Below are 15,742 nucleotides of genomic sequence, written 5' to 3'. Positions count from 1 at the left end.
AATCAGCAAAGGTATATTGCTCCAGCTCCTTCCTGCTAAAAACAGTTCTGATTGCCAAATATACTAGTATCAAAAGGGGGGCTCTCTCTCAGTATCCAGACTGAATTGGCTTAATCGTGGTCCAACTAATTTACTATAAAACTTTTATAGCAGCATTATGCACGTGCATCAGGTTCACAGCTTTATTCATTTACAACATTTTATGGCTTTTTGAAGTTCTTCTGTTTGAAAGAATGAATTTATACTTGAAGAAAGCTGAACTTAATGACAAAACTACCTGCCTAAATATCATCAGGTCTCATAAAAGAGGGAAGATATAGCAGATAACTGCTATAATGCCTGCGTTCATTTCCTTACTTGTAAAAGCTCATATAAGTAATCAACAAGCTGGTTCTTGCTTTCTGAATACACACAAAATGAAGGATTAGTGATCAGATTCTCAATTCAAACTCCCAACTTTCGGTTTTTATAATTAAATTTTCTTATCATTGTAATTACTGCTGCTGTCTAGGTTTTGTTGCACTTTTTTTAAAGAAAGCAGCTCAGGAAATAACTCTGCCTCTCAGTATCAATTTTATGAAGTTTCAAAGCAATGAATTAAATTCCAGAGCACTCTCACTTACTTAAAAAAAGTCATATCATTAATACTTTTTATGAACTAAGAATCCATTAGAAGATGTTTATTGAATTTCAACCTCCTGTGAGTGTTATTGAAGTAAGTCCAAGAATGAACTTGAGCTTATGGATTGGGTGTGGTGTGACAAACAGATATTGCTTAATGCAGTATTAGATTACCGGTGATGATAGAAATTATTCAATTATTATAGAAGCAGTGCACACACAAAGCATGTTCACCTACCTAGGCTTGAAAATCAATTCCAGTATGCACGTTTATAAAATAATGCATCTGTTATGCCTATCGCTACACATAAGCACAGCAAGTTTTCAATTATAAATAAATTTTTAAAATATCTGCTCCAAATACTACAATTCTTATGGATTAATCGATTGCTTCACTTAAGAGCAGCATGGAATAAAAAAGTAGTTAAGGGAGAAGGCTTGGATTGTTGCTGAAAGGCAGAATTAAAGGTATTAATCAGTGCTGATCACCCCAACTGCCATCGGCCTCAGACGCAACAAGCACGATGTACTCCACCAGCTCAGAGTTTGAACGGTGTGACAGGATGGTACAAGCTCTGTCACATCTTGCCACATTACTGTGCTAGGTAGGGATCGACCAAGCTAAAGAATGATGCAGGGGTGTTTTGGGAGGTGGTAGGAAAGGGGCACAGGGGAGGGTCAACTTCGAGCAAGAACTTAAGAATCCCAACTGGCAGTGCCTGACCGCACTCAGGGGTCAGGTGCCCCTGACTCTACCTATGCTCACACTCTTAAAGAGATTCAGGACTCTTCTCATGGTACAGAGAGAAAGGAGATGCTCTCCATATGTTATTTCATTTTGTGTTTGTTTAGAGTAAAAGATGCTTGAGCTAAGTGAAAGAAACATGGTCAGAGATTTTCTGAGTCAGAGTATTTTCAGTTACACAAGAACCTTGTAAATACAATGGGAATGGAGCCTCCTATAAACTCTCTCTCTAGCTGCTCAAATCCTGGTGCTGCCACAAGAAAGAAATGTGAGCTTTTAACAAGAAAGTAGGGCTTGTTGTGTCTGACAACAGTTCGAAAAAGACATTTAACAAAAGACATTGCCAGAACTTTGAAGTCAATATCACAAACTTGATAACTATTTTTATCCCTCGAACAATATCACATTCCTACTAGTATTTAGGAAAGCAGAAATTTGTTTGAAAAATAAAGCAATGCTCAAATACGAAGCCCAAGCAATTTTAGCTATATACATGTTCAGACAGCTATCCCACTGTATTCTCACATAACTCTGCTGAAATCCATCTCAAGCTTATTCAGTGCCAAGCTGACTACTGTCTTCAAACATCCATGATTTAAATGACAATGAACTCTACACCATATCAAAGCTGCTTCAGTCCTTTAGTATCAGTTTTAATAAAGCAGGACAAGAAATATTCAGCAAAAATGACATCTCAGAATACTCCCAATCCCAAAATCAATACAACCAAAAATAGAGGTTGCTGAGGATAAGACAGAGAAAAAAGAGGTGAAGGAGCGTCTTCAGGGTTGGAAAGGAGTTGTGTGGTTAGGAAGAGGGGCTGGAATCCTGTCTGAGGTTAGGAAGCAAGAGTCAGCAGTGGGCTAGGAGAAGAAAAATTACAGCGATTTGTATTAGAGCTGTGTTGAAGAAATTTTAGATGAAATTTTTTTCCCAGCTGCAATTTGAATTTTATTTGACATACTATGAGGTTATTTTTCGTATTCATTACACCCAGAGTGATCCAGGCAATATGTATGTTTTCTGCTCTGAGGATCTTCTATTCTAATAGCTGAGAAATAACAAAACGTGAATAAAGAGGGGAAGGTAGGTGAAAAGTGTGTGCATGCGCATGGGGGGTGGTTACAGTAACATCACATGGCTAGTTACTCTTGCTATGCATGTATCTTGGTGATTCCTCTATACGTTGTATGACCAACATTTTCAAAAGTGACTAGTGTTTCTGGATGCTTCTGTTTTTCGGCCCAACTTGAGACACCGTGAGGGTATTTCCATGCTAATAGCAATGAGCTATATTGGCACGGAACCTGCACTGCACATAGCCGCGGCATAATTAATTAAGCCTGACAACTCTTCTGTGAAGTAAAATAGGTCTAACCACATTAGCTCTCTAATCCAAATTTCAGAAAGTGCATTTTGCCAGATATACTATTCAATCATACACACAAAAACTGTATGTGACTTCAACAAGCACTTTATATTAAGTAAGGCTCCTTTTTATATTTTTGTATAATAAAGAAATCAAAGATGCAACATCTTTTTTATTGGGACAATACTTCAGAATGTCAGTAAATAAATCTCTGGAAGGATAAAAGTATTTCCAGGATTTCCAGCTCTAACAGTATATCCTGTATTTGAAGATTATGTTACTGTACTCATCATATCTTGCAAAAAATCACTAAATACAATTTAAACAATTAATACCAAAATAAATTATCTTTAATATCAGGATTTTAATAATGAGATGGTGAGTATAAAGTTTGAGTAAAGTTAACCTTAGGGGATATCCACCTTGAGGACAGAGTGACACTGATGGCATTTAGAGAGACAAATGCATATATATATGTGATCCAGAAGTAACTCCATTTTGATTCCTTGTGAATTTAGCTTCAAGGATTTGATTTTCTTCTGTATAAGCTTTAAAGTGAACATGTAGCCATTTGCCGCTGGCTCCGCTGTTATCATAAAGTCAGCTCACTTAGTGCTGTCCAATTAAAATAAACTACAGCTGCAATGTATCACTAGTTTTTAAAAATCTGAAAATACTCCTGCTAAACCCTGCCTCCAAAATGAAAACATAAAGGAAAAGCTATAGTTCACTTGGCAGTAATGTAGGAAAGGATGTTTTGACATTAGTTTCATGTTATTAAATGCTCATTTTCCATTTAAAAACAAGAAGCTCTTGTCACTAATGATTTATATTGTAACAATACTTTGTGTGACATAAAAAAGGCATATAATGGTTTGATGCTGTTAACCTTTTAAGATAAAAAATGAGAATACAAACAGTATTACTTTTTCCTTTGATAATTTCTTTGAGCATATTTCTCTGGTAACACATAGGTTCCATTTCAGTAGTGGCCTATAGAATAAAGTAGCCTTTAAATAAAATATCACTCAACAGCACATCAGCTGAGAAACAGGTATTCCTGAGAGTTTCATTGTTGGATTCTCTCAATATTTTGGTTTTCAATGCATATATGGAGGTTACTTACATTAATTGGAGTTCTTCGAGACGTACTCTGCATGCTCATACTCTTGGGATGCACTCACCTGGTAAAACTAGGCTGGTGGAACCTTCTAGTAGCAGTGCCTGTTGGAGGCATCTCATCCCTCCCATCCTGCTTCTAATGCTTGCACTGGTCAGGGCGTCACCTTGGGTAGAAGTGTTAGTACCATTGCTACCTCAGATCCTTCCAAATGCTAAAGCGGAATACCAAATAATCATACAGTTAGGACTATGCAGAAGCAGGGAAGGTGGGCAGGGAGTCTGAACATGCAGAATGCATCTCAAAGAACTGCAGTTACAAGTCAGTAGCTTCGATGTCTTCAAGTGCCTTGTGCATATTCTTGGGAAATTATTGCGAGCAGTACCTCAATAAGGAAGGAGTGAGAGAGCCCTAACTGAACAATGACTGAAGTACTGCCCTGCCAAAATGAGGACTGGATCTGGATTCCAAATTTAGTGCACAGTGAGATGCAAAAGTGTAGATTTTTCTCCACCTAGTGGAGTTGCACAGCTGGATGGAATGAGTCCTTCGATTGTTTACATAATAAACTGCTACCATTTTGTCCATGCCAATTTGGATAACTGTATTGTGTATTTGTGGGAGAAATGCCTTGGGTGCCAGATTGCCCATAACTCCAATACATTTGTGTGTAATTGGGACAGACTCCAAAGGCTCCTTACAACTTTGGTGTGAAGATGTGCATCCCAGTCTATCTTGGATGCATCTGCGGTTACTGTTAACTTGGGCTGAGATCAGTTGAATAACACTCCCTTGAGAGCATTCTGGATAAGTAGCCACCATGTTAGCGAATTAATGATTTTTTCTTGGGGTATTGTAAACCTCTTCGGTATGGTGTCTATAGTGGGACTGAAATTCTTCAGAACCCAGTGCTAAAGAGGTCTCATTGTCAGTCTCGCATAGGGGGTTACATATGTCATCAATGCCAATAGTCCCAGAAGCTTCAGAAAAAAAACTCTATTGTTTGAACTGGCTGTATCATGAGTAAATGTATAGAATCCGCTATTTTCAAAAACCTCCGTTCCAGCAGACAAGCCCTTGATTTGACAGTTGAATATCACCCCTATGAAAGGAATCTTCCTAGAGGGAATGAGAAATTATTTTTGCTTGTTTATGAGGAGACCCAGGGCTCCAGACAAGTGTTCTGAATGGCTGTCACAAACTAAGCTTATTACTATACTATTTATTTTAGGGCATAGAGAAAAACAGATGTAAGGTGGTTCATGTCCTAATGCTGCAGTGGTTGGAAGGAAATGAGGCGGCAACAGCGCCAACTCGCCTCCCCGCCCCAGGGCCGCGCCCCTGACTAGTGTGAGTGCTAGAGACAGGAGGGAGAGGTGAGGCACCTGTAACAGTTATTGCTACTAGAAGGTTCCATGTCCATGAAGTTGGCACATTCCAAGAATGTGACTTTGCAGAGTGCAATTTGAAGAACTCTATTTCAATTCAACAAGCAAAATCTCTGTCCAGCTACATACAATCCTTTCACTTAATTTTAATGATTATGTATCTATTGCTGTCTTCTGGTCCTTTCCTGGAAATAACAGTCTATTAAATCTCTTCATCATCTTTTAACCTACCATGAATTCAAAATGATTTATTTACATAAATTTGGGGAATCCAGGCTTCTTGTTAGGATATGACATATTTCTGTGTTTCATTTCACGCACAATGGAAGTGCAGGAAACGAACTGCAAACGTTTTTTTCCCCTTTCTTACTGACTTTGTTCTATTCCATCCAGGCAACAGACTTCTAAACTCACGTTGCCACCAACAGACAACAGAAGTTGATGTTAATTCTGAAATGCAAAGTAGTATGTCCTAATAAGAAGCCTCTTTTACTGAAACAGCAATCAACATATAAAATCAAAATAGAAGCACAGTATTTCTCATGGTGGATTTTTCCTCTTGGAGCAAACTAAAAAGATACACAAGAATATCTTAAATCATTGTATGGCTTAGAAAAGTTCTCATTTTGCTCGACATTCACAAATTCTCTTGTAGATAATTTCTGAAAGTTCTATTTAGATAAAGAACAACACTGCACCTTTAAGAAAATATTATTTTTCCGGAGGCCCTATCAAGGTAAATTTCATCAGTATTCAAAGAATGAGCAAAGCACTTCAACAATTTATTTCAATAAAAGAAGACTTAGCTGAAAGGAGTATAAATGATGAGAACTTGCTTTAAACTGATTTATTCCCTGCAGCAATAAAAGGAATGTTTCTTCACTCAGCTGTTTAATATGCAAATATGCAGAGCATCCAGCTTCTGACAGCACATCATTAATAAAACCTTGCACTAAGCAGAGCTCCCGATATTTCATCCTGATGAAAATACATGATGATGATTTTAGACTGTATAATTTCAGAATTGGAACAATGTACTTCCCAATGATGGAAACTCAGCAATCCACACTTCTGGCAGAGGCTTTTTAATAAATTAACCTATTTCTGTAAGTTGGAGATGTGTTTACAAAAACTGCAAATATGAGAAAACTTGTAACCCAATGCTACTAACTGGACAACTTGAATCTTAGTTTGGGAAAACACTCAAATACTTTATCCACAAGAAGAACACAACGATGATTAAAATGTAAAAAATAAAATAAAAAAATTAACTATTCCTTTCTTTACCTACTTTTATTCATTAAACAACTTACTCTAGTGAGCACTATTGCGTGGCTGTACTTTTTAGATATTTCTTAACAACTGTGCCATTATATAATGCTAGCTGTCAATTTTCAACAAATGTGGAAATTAGCATTTATTAAATGTAGCTGGTGCCTTTTGCTACAATTCACAAGTAGATTTTAAAAAATGGGGCTGTTATTTTATTTGTTTTCATTTAATCCCCTGAAAATATTGAAACATTATACATTTGGTCAATCTGGTCCAATGGCCTTTCTCCGCTGTTGTATCTAGCAGTTGCCTTCATAACTAAATCAAGTATGCACACCTGTCAGCTAATTGTGCAAAGTACTTCAGAGACACTTCATTAATTCTATCTTCACTGTTTGCCACAAACATTTTAAATGTATTAAAAAAAATAAAATAAAAAGGAGATTAAACTATTAATTGCTTAAGATAAGAAACAAGAATACTTGTCAATACCTTGCCCTGAAGTCTCTCCAGTCTAAAGCAGGGAAGTTGGATGCCGTACAGTAATTTTCAAATTTCTGCAAAGCACCCATTTCTGCAGAATTAATTATAATGAGCAACTATCAAACGCTATAATGGACAAGATTAATATACACAAAGACAACTGTGAGAAATTCACAACATGCTAACCTGTGAAATGCAGTCATTTATTTGCAACCACAGGTTCTGCCTGAGTCATACATAACTGCTAAGGTTTGAGGAGGGGAGGTTTGTTGAAATATTGTCCTCTTCTCACTGTCACTTTATCATTACATTTGAACTAAAGAGGGTCCACCTTTGCAATACAAGAATCAAAATAATGACTTGACTTTAATTCAAAATATTGCAGAGAAGTTTGAAGGATTTTCCTTTGAATCGTTTCCCATTGGATATCTAAGAAATGAAATGTCTTCAGGTTTAAATTTCAGGGGAAGTCTTGCAAGTGTTAGTAAACTTCTCCTAGCCAGTACTTTACATGTTTCTGATTTTCTGTGCATGGCAATACACCCTCAAAACTCAAATGGGATTAACCAATTAAACATTTCCCAGTAGTCTCTAAAATAGCTGCTCCTGGCATGTTTTTTGCATGGAACAAACCTCAGCGGGAGGATATGATAGAAATCTTGCACTATTTAAATATAGAATTGGGACATCAAAGAAAGGATTGTGTTGAAATAACGTGGATAATTAAGGAAGTGGAGAACAGTAATAACTAATTTACATAAAATGCTAATAAGCCTCTTGACTTGTTCGGCAATTTCTGTTTAAGCATGGTAACTGGGGGTTCAAATTTGTGTATTAATTTTATTTATTTATTTATTTAAAAGCACACGATGGCCAGGCTAATCTGTATCTGGCAGCATGCACCTTTAAAAAAAATATCAAAACCAATGAGAATGTGACTGGAAACTTATGAAAAACTTTTCATCACAATTATATTAATTAATACGGTGTCTAATTTACAAAGTGTAAAGGTCTTTAATTATGTCTGCCTGTGCATGGATTCAGACAGTGTCCTTTCTAGTTTAGCTCACTTTCATGCCCTGCTGAATACTCTGTTACAAACGATCAATGACATATTAAAAATGTTAAATACTCCTCACAATTACCAGGACTTATAAACTTTGTTTTCATTACCCTGCAGTTGTTCTCAAAGTGATTCTGTTGTGTTATGTGCCCTGGAACTCAGATAGGATGATTAGGGCTCTGCACCTCCACTATAGGTAACAGCTATTTTATACTGTACCTTTGTCACCACTGGCTTCCGAGAAGAAATTATATGCTCTGAAATTCTTGTTTTATTTTACTCGCCTACTGATCTTTCCTCACAGTGCTACGGCAGCAATGGCTTTGAGATGTGAATGTGAATGAGTGTCTGAGCTGTTCCTTCAGGACATGTCTGCGTACTGACCTTCAGCTTACCCTGTTTCCCTGTGAGTCCTCTAAGCATGATCCATTGCTTTCTCAGGCCATTCTCCCTTCACCCCATTGATGGGTTTCAAAGCTACTTAAATTTCAAAGTCCTGATGCGTTGCAGCAGTGGCCAGGGCTCAGCTTTGCTCACGTATAGATTGTACAAGGTCACAGTAAGAGAAGGGGAAAAAAGCCAAAGCATTTATCAGGATGTATTGCTTTACTTTTTCTATCCATCACAAAGGCGATGATTCTATTTTAGTGAAAATCCATTGAACTCAGATCAAGTCAGATGGCTGTTATCATTGGAAACTCAAGAGCTGTCACACTATAATCGGTACAAACGATGAACACTGAAACGTGGGGCTTGAGGCCGCTTAATGGTCTTTAGTGAAAAATTATTGTTGCTTTTTAAATTCTACAAAAGCATTTACCTAAGTAACTTTTCAGTTTGAGAAGGATAAAATTGGGTTACGCTAGTGCAAACTATTTGATTACAGATGATCTAACAAATACGATGAGGCCAAACATTTATTGCTACCTGCCCCTTCCCTCTCCTTCCCCTACACATTCACTCTTCCTATAATTATTTGCTTCTGCCCCAGAATTATAGGCATCTGGTCATTTCCCAAAAATACATTTCTGCTCATCATATTCACTAACAATATACAACGTTAACAGGCACTTCACCAGTCTGTTTTTATGGGAAAGAGTTTTATTTGTGTTCTGAGAGATGTCCAGCTTTCGTAAAGGCTTTTTATTCTTGTATTCATTCCCGGTGTGGGGATGGAGAGGGGGAGACTTAAAAGATGCCTCATTTTTGAGCTTTCTCTAATCTTTGCTAAGTGATAAAAGCTCAGTGAGGTACCATATTTTAGTAAAAAATTTAAAATCCTCACTGTGCTGAAGAGCACCACAAAACTTTTATTAAATAGCTATGTAATTATATATCATTCACTATAATTACTAGTCTATTTGAATTACATCAGAACTAGAAGACTGGGGGAGTGAAATGAGTAGAGAAGAACTATCATACATGACACAGAGCTCCTTCTTCCTTTCTGTCTAGGTGTGCTAATTATTTTAATAGTTAGGCTTCCTTCTACTTTATATCAGTCATGACAGACTTGCCATCTATTTATTTATTTATTTTGATTTCAAAATCCCCAGATTAAAAAAAAAAAAAAAAGCACCTATCCCAAGTTCTAGGCTCCCTTCACAGATAATTAAAAATGCATTGCAACGAAGAGGAAAAACTCAGTAGCACAGTGAGAGCCTCACTCCACACGAAAGGTGCCAGTCCACAAAACTGGAATTTCCCTACCTGAGCTCTTGCAAAATCCTAATCACTCCAGATAAAAATCCCATCCCACCCAAATCTCAATCACCTCAAGTGAACACCCAAACAGATGAGCTTTTACAATACATCCCCAGAGCCAACAAACAAAGTCTATTTTCCCCCAAGTATATTATAAAGTCAAGGGGCTCTTTCTAATCTTATACATCAAGGAAGCTCCAGCCAGAGCACCACCATTGACTACAACTGCGGCTGTATGGTAGAGGGAAAGAATGTGATTACTCAGGTAGGGATGTCCTAACTGTGTAAGGCTTTTTGGTCATTTAAAATTATATTGAATTCTACTATGATCTCTCCTCAGTCATACAGTATTATGCCCTCAAATCATACGAGATTTCCAGAGGGACAGAGAGCCAACAATTTGCACTAAATGATTAATGATGTAAGAAATATTATTTATGTTTAAAATGTATATAGATTGTTATAGTGCTTATGACACTTTACAGAAAGAATACAGACATGAGGCCTGATGCTCAGTTTGTCAGCTTTAACGCACTTTTTTGCTTCCATATTTGCATGGTTCACATGGACTCCGACAATACTGGAGCAGGGCCAAGACTGCTTTAATGTGCACTCAGGTTCTCGTGACCAGTGGGGGCAATGGAAAGAAGAGAAGAGCCAGAGCACAGTTTGCTCAACCCATGCCCTTTTCTTACCCCATCTTTCCTCCCAATTTTTGGTTTAGGCTCACCCTCCATACCAGGGTCTGCGGAGAGGGTCTGATGTAGGGCTGCTATGGCAGTTCTACAAAAGCAAATGAAACTCCCCATTTTACAAGGTGCCTTGGGGGCAGGGGGAGAGTGGATTTCCATCTTCTTTACATGAACAGAATGGCATAAAAAAGCCTTAGTGTAATGGCAGACCAGACTCTGTCCCCATTCTCTCTGCTCCAAGAAGCACAAAATCTGCATAGTATTTATCATACGTAGGTCTTTATATTTTCAAACTTCTTTATAAATATTAAGTCAAGTAAAGGTTGAAAACTCTATATGCTCTCTCTCATACATACTAAGATATAGTTTCCCCATATTTTTTTATTTTATATATATATATACACACACACACACACACACACCACACAATTTTAATTAATGGGCAAACTATACTTTAGTCCTAAATCTGATAGAAAATTAATATTCATGTAGATGTTTTAAGTCAGTCGTTCTTGGTGTTTGTCAGAAGAGATGAGAAGGGTTCATAAGAGATCACCAGTATGGGAAATTGGCAAGGAATTGGGCAGATGGGTTTTGAGATATATTTTAAGCAGGGGCAGAGGGTTGATGAGATACAGGGAAACTGACAGAATGCTTTAGAGATCAGTGTCTCTCAATCTTTCCAGATTACTGTACCCCTTTCAGGAGTCTGATCTGTCTTGCATACACCCAAGTTTCATCTCACTTAAAAACTATTTTCTTACAAAGTCAGACAAAGAAGTGTCACAGATACGCTATCACTGAACAATTGCTTACTTTCTCATTTTTATCATATAATTATAAAATAAATCAACTTGAATATAAATATTGTACTACATTTCAGTGTACAATATATAGAGCAATATAAACTAGTCAATGCATGACATTTTAGTTTGTGCTGACTTCTCTAGTGCTTTTTTATGTAGCCTGTTGTAAAACTAGGCAAACATCTAGATGAGTTGATGTACCGCCTGGAAGACCTGTGTATCCTTGGATGAGAACCACTGTTATAAATGATGCAAGGAAAATTTGATGGGTTTTTATCTCCAATGACTTGTGTACAGAAGAACACATATGATATGCAAGAGGGATTCACAATAAGAGGTATGTTATGATGTAGGAGGAGCAGGTTAATATCGTGAATAAATGAGTCTCACTTCTGGCTTTGTCCCAGAAAATGAGTAAGAAAGGTTTAATTGTTCAAAAATAAATGATATAAAGGCTATCAAACAACTTTCTGTTATTGTTAGAAACCTACAAAACACACTGAAAAATGCCCTCAAAACACAAAGCATCGCTGTATTACAAAATATTCAATTGTTTTTTTTTCAATATAGCATATTTATTTGAAAACTTAATGTTAGCTATACTTGTGACAGCTTCACAATCCTCTGGCATAAAAAGTAACCTAGGTCTGAAAGAATAAATCTTGCAGCATTCACTTCATCAACATATGTGCCAACGGGCCACAATCAGGTGGAATGTTTTGTTCTTAATTTCTTTTGAAATGAAATATTTTGCCATGACGTGATGGTCTGAAAATAGGATTCTTCTGGTATGATCATAGCAGTAAGAACTAAAGTCATCCGTTCTTTAGCAATATTTTGGACATTTTTTTTTTTTTGCATTGTTGTAGCCATGTTGGTCCTGGGATATGAGAGAGAGAAGGTGGGTAGAGACGAAGTGAGCAAGTTAACATCTATTAGTATTAAACTATAGTATCAGATGGATAGTAATCATGATCTCCTGTACAGATCAGACTTTTCCTACCCCGCACCCAACCTGCGATTCCTTCTCCCCTGATATATCCTATCTCAAGTTGCTCTTGAAGTTTTCTATCCATGATCGGGGAGAGAGGCAGTTTTGAGAAATTTAAGGGACTGAAATTTTAACCTTTTCCTGTAAGTTCTTGTGCTCTCTGTCTTCCTGTCTGGGAGTCTGTTTAGTGTGGTCCCTTATCTCCTCCTACCACTCTGGCTTGTCTGCTATCAAAGAGACTAGAAGGTTATATGCTCAGCAGAGGCAGGTGGGAGGGACAGAACATACTCTAAGTCCCATGTACTGAGAGAAACTGGGGCAGGGTATGCCGACAAGCTGCCCCTGACAGTCATGTGGGGTGAAGCTGAAGAGCTTTCCCTTCCTGCTGAAATGGTAGAAGTGAGTCTATCTGTCCAAGACATCCAAGCAGCTAGCTGGCTGAAGAGGTGAGCAGGGATGGAGTTGAAGTCCTTAGCAGAGCAGGATTGTGTTGTGAAAATCTCGTAGCATGTTTCAAAAAGTGTATGATCCTTGCAATTAAAATCAAGGGCTTTGTTTTTTCCTCTTTTGAGGGGACTTGGTTAGGAACGTGAGGGTCAGCACAAAGGGTCTGTGCTCCAGTAGTTCTGAGTGATCAGTCCAAGTAAGAGCTGACATAATTGTGAAGAGGCTGTAGCATATGCTCACAGGCAGATATAAGACACTTAGCATTATCAAATCTCCTCTTCCACACCTACCCATATTTCTATACAATTCACACCAGCTTTATCAATGGAAGGAGGATCTGAGCTTAATAATAATTCTGGATCTTTCACATGGTAGCCTAAAATATATCTCACTCCTTTTCCTAAACTGATGCATACTGTCGCAGTGTGTTGCAATTGCTGCATTTCACTGGCTGCTGAATGGTAGGTATAGGCAAAGTAATTCCTAGATTTAGGGTTTTTTTTTTAAAACCAGTTGGTAAAGTTTGTAAAGGACTTTGGGAGCCCTCTCTATTGCTGCACAGAAGTAATTTTATTCCAGAAGTAACTGAACTCAATGGAACTACTCACTTCCTTAAGTGTTCATAAGATCAGGCCCTAGCTATTGACATACCTGAAGAGCACTGAGAAGTCTTGCTCCTTGTTAGAATTCATAAAATTTTATTAATTCTCAAAGAAATTTCAATATGGTCTCCAAAAAAGAAAAGGCCCAAACTGGTTTTCTATCGCCTTCAACAGTTTCATTTACACTTAATACCATAAGGTCAGAATTAAAAAAAAATAAATTTGTAAGGATTTGAACCTTCCTATAAAATAAGGCATTGGGATAAATTCTATTCACTGACTCACTCTAATAGGATTTGGCCTTCTATCTTTAATGAAGGCAGTCAAGAAACTTTAATATCCATTTTATACAAACAATTATCCATGACACTTTTTTAGCTTATCTATCTCAGAGGTGTTGTAAACAGTTAATGTTTGTGAAATTCGTTGAGATCCTCACATGGTATTGAAGGTACTATAGCAATGGTAAGTAAGAATCAAGCTAAAGACCTATGCCTGATAATGAAGCCCACAGAGAAAAGGGAAAAAAAATGACAGAGCAGGAATTACATATTTTAAAATATATTTAAAGAAAGCCTGACAAATAAGGTGACGTTGGAGTGATGCTGAGGTACGAGTGATGCTGAGGTACAGACTCTTGGTCTAGTAGTCCTGTGTAACTACGACTCCCACACTACAATGATGAGTGTCTATGCTGTAGAATAACATCATATCTGAACTATTAGTATAACAGATATCACTAAGCCAACGTGGGTGTCTGTTTTAACAAACATCCTGTTTAGAACAAGTTTGGATTCAACGTGCTGCCTTATATTGCAGACAAGCTTCTTAATAGGCTGGATGTTAGGAGAATTAAATCATAACTTTTATCTTTACTTTGTAAATCTCCCCTTTCAGTCACTAATCTCCCTATGAAACAATGTAACAATGCTCCTATTAGGTAAGCAAGGGACAGAGTGGATACAAATCCCCACTGAATTAATACGCCTGCTCCTTAGTCAGCACGGGGCCTTCCAGCTTTGACCTTGCCAATCAGCATGTCTGGGTTTTCCCATTTCCCAGTGGCTCAGGGTTCATGCTCTCTGAAGAAATCAACCCCAGTATGTAGCACCTTTCCAAATTAGCACCACAAACCAGGGTGGTTTTAAGAGTCTAATTAGCCCTAATTGAAAGATAGTGTCCATTTTTCAATAACCTCCACAGTGTTTAAACAAGGCAAGTTAAATAAATATTACTGCCTTACATAAGACATGTTATGTTTATACTAACCAACAGTGAGATGGCCCCACATTTCAATAATGTACCGTAAGGATCATATTGAGCAGAATCAGGTTAGAAACTTGGGACTCCATTACGGAATATAGTATAGATTCTAATACGCTGGTGAAAGGTCATGAAAGCAACCTACTTTGAATATTCTGTTAAGGTACTGAATTGTCTCATTCCTCCACTATCTTTTGTCCCTATCAGATTTACCTAACCGATGATCCTAACAATTCACATTGGCAGGCCTTTGTAGTGTAATGAACACTATGTGGTCTGATGAATGCAACCACTGCACAGAAAACGTCAGTTCTTTCATTAAGAAAACCTTCCCAAGTTCATTGTATTGAACCAGGGCTCCAGCTATTAAGCTGATACATGACATAGTCAATTCCAGTTACACTTTAAGTGACTATTCATGTTTGGTGAGTTCAGTTTTTAAAACTAATGTATATCTGTTTAGATATTTACTTGAATGCACATTTCTTATACTTTTTTCCTGGATGCCTTTTCCTGGTTTTAATGTTTGTTACTATAACAATAAAAGGGGTCACATTTCCCAATACATCCTGAAAATGCACAGCACATGAAAAAAGATAATGAAACTCAAAACAGCAGAATTCTTACAACACATCTGCACAGATCTTTCAATCAGGCACAGGGTGAGTAGATCATAATGCATGTTTTCAAACTGCAAAAATAAAATATCGGCATTATTATTTTTTAATTTCACTAAACATATTAATCTCTAAAAGCCCTGATCCAGATATTAGCAGAAATTGACATTAGTATAGGAAAATGAACAATCAATTGTATGCACACTATTAAAGCACATAATTTTAAAAAGTTAAGGTGTAGTTTGCACTGTACAGAAAATATCAGTACTTGCAGTAGGAAAACCTTCTCAGGTTCATCATATTGAACCATAGCTTCAGCTATTTTGGCTGAGACATAACACAATCAATGTCAATAATAGTTTCAATTTGGTTTTTATATAATTATTTTGTTATTTTATATACTTTCTTTGGACTCACTTTATTTATCATAAATTGTTTGAGGATTATTCACTCTAAGAAATAATGTTAAATTGTTATTACAGCTTCTAAATAAACATAGCTTGCCTAATAGACATTGATACTCAGGACAGGTAATGTTTCTGTGCTGGGCACATGCATT

General features: G+C 37.1%; 1 protein-coding gene across 2 annotated transcripts in view; it reads right to left on the bottom strand.

Annotated features, from left to right (window-relative positions):
• WWOX (WW domain containing oxidoreductase) overlaps positions 1-15,742 on the bottom strand; it is a 660,294-nt gene that overhangs the window by 310,578 nt on the left and 333,974 nt on the right. The gene's annotated exons all lie outside the window — the stretch shown is intronic.

The sequence above is a fragment of the Chelonoidis abingdonii genome, chromosome 19, assembly GCF_003597395.2.
Source record: "Chelonoidis abingdonii isolate Lonesome George chromosome 19, CheloAbing_2.0, whole genome shotgun sequence".
Lineage (NCBI taxonomy): Eukaryota > Metazoa > Chordata > Testudines > Testudinidae > Chelonoidis > Chelonoidis abingdonii.
This window is presented reverse-complemented; position numbering and strand designations above follow the sequence as displayed.